This window comes from Parasteatoda tepidariorum, chromosome 7 (assembly GCF_043381705.1).
Source record: "Parasteatoda tepidariorum isolate YZ-2023 chromosome 7, CAS_Ptep_4.0, whole genome shotgun sequence".
In the NCBI taxonomy this organism is placed as follows: Eukaryota; Metazoa; Arthropoda; class Arachnida; order Araneae; family Theridiidae; genus Parasteatoda; species Parasteatoda tepidariorum.
In genome coordinates, this window is record NC_092210.1 from 82,186,987 (window position 1) to 82,193,322 (window position 6,336).

Genomic DNA, 6,336 nt, shown 5'->3' on the forward strand with positions numbered 1-6,336 from the left:
TTTATTTGGTAATTTTTCCCTTCATTAACGGAAAAATTACCAAACGGATTTCCTGAGCGGTTTACCGGAAATTCTAGTTTTCAAAAATTATAGTTCTTGTTACCACACGCTTATTAAAAACTGCAAAATTGAAAAGTAAATTTAACAGAATAAGTGGATTTCATGTCATACTCTAAGTTATCATGATAACATTACAAAATTTTACCACATTTATCAAATTTTTTTATCATATCTAAGATCGTTATTTATTGTTAATTTTACCGAAATCGTTACAAAAGCACTTCTGCAAAAATTGCCGAGAGTTTTGGTGTTTCAATAGAGCCATGAATCACGGTAAATTTTACCATATTATTATAGGTTTGGCCAATTTTTTTTTCTGAGGGCATAAACAATAAGGGTTTGAGCCCTCGATTTGAAGCTGCTCACCTATCTCCGCAACTGCTGCTCAATACTTTATGTTTCTTCACATAAAACAGTTTTTTCCGTTTAAAAGTAAAAATTATTCACTTAAAATGTATGCACTAAAAATTATATTTGCTCCCTATCATAATTTGCCCGTCATAACATTTCACTTTTAATTCCTTTATGAACATAAATCGTTTTTCTTACTAATCGCTTTATTTAAAAACTATTTTAAATTAAAGCTTTATTGCCATAATGAATTTGGGTACTATTCCATTTCGCCGGCGCAAGTGATGGAGTTGCAAATAAAAAGTCGCCAAATGCATGTAAATTCAATTTTTTTTTCTTTTTTTTTAAACACACAAAAACTTAATAAAATAAAAACTTAAATGAAATAAAAAATTTACAAAAAATTATATTAAAAAAAATTTTTTTGAATTTCCTAGGTAATTTTGTAATGATGCATATAGGCGTTTCTTAATGATATTTTACAATATTGTATTCAATATTTCAATTACATTTGTTGACAGGAAACAGTTTAAACAAAGATTATAATAAAGGGTATGTAACTTACCTACCATTCAATAATTGCGTAACGGGTAAAAAGTTAAGTCTTAAGCTTTAATATTTAAAATTAGAATAATGGTCAAAACCAAATGCCTTCAAATTAGGAATGAAGATATTTTATGGGTAAATAATACATTTTAAACTTTTATTCATTTTATGCTGGTGACAACCAAAGAGTTTTCTTTTTCTATGTGTCATTAAGGAATTAGCTCCTCTTTTTTAGCTCCAGAGAACCACGTTGCATATAGTCTGTTTCAATGAATTGCCAAAATTTTTGCTTTAGATTTTTAGTTAAGTATGGTATATATATTATGCAAGGTGGTTATAATTAAAGTTACGATGTTTAGACCAACTCCGCGTTCGTTCTTTCTGAGGTATGTTAATGAAATTTAGTGGGGGAGAAGGTGGAAATACCGTGAAGAGGCTTTAACCACGATTCTGGCTAAATTAGTTCTGCTTTCTAGTTGGCAAAAATCTAAATTACATTATACTACGCAAGAAGAGGAAGGACCATAATGTAATTGTTGAATTGAATTCATGGCGTCTGTGTAGATAAGTTTGTTTAATTGTATCAACTCTTTAATGTTCTTCTGTTTCTTAAACTATTCTTATTTATGGCTCATTACAGTTATAATTTTTTAAGCTAACTTATTATATGTTTACTAAGGATTTATATCCTGACAAACAATAAGAATTTTGTCCAGTAATGAAATGGTTCTATTTCGCTTCAATAGCCACTGCTCTCGGAGAAAGACCGAACATGGGACGTTATTGGGGTATGATACTTGACCGGGTACTACCTTCACTATATGTTGCAGTTTTAGAATATTAGGAGAACGAAAAAGAATTTGAAAAAAAAAATATTAAAAAAAATGTTAAAAAGTGAAAATTTATAAAAATTGTTTTGAAGTGACTCGAAAGACAAAAAAGAAAGCACAATGACCAAAAAGAGAAGTGTATGAATGTTACAAAATAGTTTTATCAAAAACTCTATATCCTTGATCGATGTTTCTTCGGATTGAAACGATAAAAACACATCAGATATATATAAATTACTTACTTAATAATAATGTCTTTTCTAACTGTAAACGTAGCGAAAGATAGATCCATTGTTGTGTTTTTGCTGCGTACATGTAAACCTCACTGGAGCGGAAGAAGAATGTTACTACTTCTTAAATTGTCATATAAAATAAGCTTTTCGCTGCAATTCTAAAATTTCTGAACTTCCTGCAGAGTTTACAAACACCTGATCTTACTCCATTTTGTCTTTTTCTATAAAAAAAAAATTCACTTATACGAAATAGTACGTCTAAGACTTTTTAGAAAGCATATATATTCTACACCACCAAACAATGAATAAATTGATTTAATCTCACAGTTTCTGAGTCAAAAATTTTGGCTACAACAGGTCTTTGAACGTTTGCTACCGTTATTATCCCACTTTGCTCTACATACGCTGCATAGGCCACGGGAAAAAATCAACAATAAAAATATTATTGAAATGTCGACAACCATTGGCAAAAGGCTCTCGTAAATAGAAAAAAACATACTTGAGATACGAAGCTTCAATCAATCTATACATATGTTCAAAAAAAAATTTTTTTTCATTCCAAACACACGTGCACAACGAGATATTGCATCGAGTTAAACCAAAGAACTTATACGCTTCGCGTAAAGAAGGGAAACTTCCTATACTATCAATGTTAAGTCGTAAGGATCTTTCCCCCAACTTGGGCGCTGAAGGTGTAATGCAGGAAAGCCACCGTCAAGAGCGATTGAAGAACGGGCGCAGATCATTTGATTTTCACCCAATGCACTCATATTTTCTCCGTTAATTATAATCGGATTCGATTTTGCTTTTAAATTTTTTTCAGTTCACAAATTTAGCAGGATTATAATTTATTTTAAAGTAGTAAATATTTATTTAACAAAAGTAATTTTTATTAAAAAATAAAAATTCATTAAAACTTTAAAAAATTGAGTAAAACTTATTTCCCCTTGAAAAAAAAAAACTTTTTCGCTTTGTTAATTTTTCCATGTGTGTATATGTATAAGAAATGTGCTATATATAAATAAAAATTTTCAATTATATATATACTTAGAGTTTTANGTGAGGTGGGGCTGTTGTCGATGTGTAGAGTGCAAAAAAAAGTCGATTAGCTTAGAAGGGTAGTTGTTGTGTCGAGGATTAGTGGAAGCCTTTGGAGCAAATGCTTTACCATATAGGACAGTAGCACGATGGATTCAAGCATCTCGTTTTTTTTCGTCATTAAGCCTTTTCACAACATGCTTTAGAGCAATGGAAACGAAACTCCTCACTTTAACGCCACGCAACAACTACCCTTCTAAGCAAATCGACTGTTTTTTGCACTCTACACATCGACAACAGCGCCACCTCACCGCACCCATACCCTATATACGCATGCGCGCCCTTTTGTGAGTTTCAAGGTTAAGTTGCCACTATTTAATTTACAACCCTCGTATGTTTACTAAGGATTTATACCCTGACAAACAATAAGAATTTTGTCCAGTAATGAAATGGTTCTATTTCGTTTCAATAGCCACTGCTCTCGGAGAAAGACCGAACATGGGACATTATTGGGGAAAGATCTTTGACCGGGTACTACCTTCACTATATGTAGCAGTTTTAGAATATTAGGAGAACGAAAAAGAATTTGAAAAAAAAAATTATTAAAAAAATTGTTAAAAAGTGAAAATTTATAAAAATTGTTTTGAAGTGACTCGAAAAACAAAAAAGAAACCACAATGACCAAAAAGAGAAGTGTATGAATGTTACAAAATAGTTTTATCAAAAACTTTATATCCTTGATCGATGTTTCTTCGGATTGAAACGATAAAAACACACCAGATATATATTAATTATTTACTTAATAATAATGTCTTTTCTAACTCTAAAAGAAGCGAAAGATAGATCCATTGTTGTGTTTTTGATGCGTACATGAAAACCTCAGTGGAGCGGAAGAAGAATGCTACTACTTCTTAAATTGTCATATAAAATAAGCTTTTCGTTGCAGTTCTAGAATTTCTGAATTTCCTTCAGAATTTACAAACACCTGATCTTACTCCATTTCGTCTTTTTCTATAAAAAAAAATCACTTATAAGAAATAGTGCGTCTAAGACTTTTTAGGAAGCATATATATTCTACGCAACCAAACAATGAATAAATCGATTAAATCTAACAGTTTCTGAGTCAAACATTTTGGCTACAACAGATCTTTGAACGCTTGCTACCGTTATTACCCCACTTTGCACTACATGCGTTGCATAGGCCACGAGAGAAAATCAACAATAAAAATATTATTGAAATGTTGACAACCATTGGTAAAAGGATCTCATAAATAGAAAAACAACATATTTGAGATACGAAGCTCCAATCAATCAATACATAGGTTCAACAAAAAAAAAATTTCATTGCAAGCACTTGTGCACAGTTCTATATTGCAGCGAGTTAAACTACTCTCAAATCAATTTCATTTGAAAGTCGTTTGTGCCTTCCCTCGCAGAACACTTATAAGTTATAAATGTTCTTACTGATAACTATCTAGTCCCTGAAAATTTATAATCTTCTTTTTTTGCAGTTCTTTCTTCGGTAATTTTATGGCATAAAATGATTTGATGGTATTTCATAATGCTAAAGAATTGCATTGCACCTTCCTTGTACATAAATAGGGTCATCTATCGCATGAAATGTGAACTAATTCTTTTCTTGCTTATTTCATTTCCCCATGATTTATTTCACTCACGTATAAAACAAATATCATCATCACCAGTTCTTCTCAAATGGCATTATGCTGATCTAAACAAGGTTACCTTAATTACAATAAACAAAATTAAGAAAAATTAATAAAAAATAGCGTAAAATTGAAAAAATTAAATCCCGACCGTAAAAACTAACATTCTGTTCTAAATTTGTATGTAAAAAGTATTAAAAAAAATAGAAACTTCATTCTGACTACCAAAGCACGGAAGTACCGAATTAACTCAAGTAGGTAATCTCTAAAACAACACTTTCTAAACAAAGCTATGGCGTAAATTCTTATGAAAACAAACGTTAGGAAATGACTTCCATTCTAAGAAATTATGTTTCCCTTTAGCCACTTCAGATGCAAAATAATAATATCTGTGATTTAAATTTTATTTAGTTCTGAAAAACAATTTTCTTTTTGTAACATTACTCTGGGTAGTTTAACGGCTCGTAATTTTCATTACCTTCACGTCTGATGCAAATGTAAAGGAAATTAAAGCAATAATGCATTCACAAATAACATTAAAATTTATTCTAAATGAAACAAGACTAAGCTTAAAAACTCCTAGTATGTTATTAACTCTGGAAGAAGAAAAAATATATAAGATACTGCAAAAGTTGATGCTTAATATTTGGCTGAAATGATTTTTTTCTGGAAATAGTTGTAAATTTAGAAACAAGCTTAATGTGGGAAAAGGTTTACAGAATTAATATCGATACAATTACGTAGTACACCATGCCAGAGCATACAATGATCTCTCAAAATTGTTATAGTGGTAGTTAATTCAATGATCATCAAAGTAGTAGAAATTCATATGGTTCAGCATCTACTTAAATGTTACTCTCCCCTTCCTCTTTATATGTGTTTGAGTTGTCAAAAATGTTTCATGATAACATTTTGAAAATATAAAATACATTTTACTATTAAAATTTACATACCACTATAATAATTTTAAAGAATCTCTGGTTGCCCTACGATAATTTAAAAATTAATTATTAATAAATGAAGCCATGTCAAAATTTAAATTAATATGATTGCTACTTTAACAAAATTATTTATAACTAGCTGAATACCCGCTCTTCGCACGAGAAAAAAATTTTAAAAAAAGTAAAGAATCAATAAATCAGAGTAGAGAAACACTACGAAATTATGCTCATATCTGCGAATCATATACCGACACTATTAAAGAGCTTGATGGTAGAACCAGGTAAGTGAAATTTTAAGGAAATAAATGAAATAATGAACTGCTTTTGCCTTCTTTTAAATCTAAACATAACTAATCACATAAGTTTTTAGTATGCTTGCATGATTTTTATTTCAAATTAGGTAATAAGGTTTTAATTTTTTATTTAATTCAGTTTTATATAAAATTAAGAACTAAAAAGCAAAGAATTATTCGTCCTACCTTCTACTAAATATATAGGTAATAAAATAGTTCGAATACAACATTTCTTTCATTCTGAAAATGTCACTTACCTACTTCTTCCACTAACTCTTTTTTAATTAATATAGCTAAAACAATTTCATTTTTTATTTAATATTATTTGTTGCCCTTTACGGTGACTTTACGCTACTGAAATACATATATATATATATATA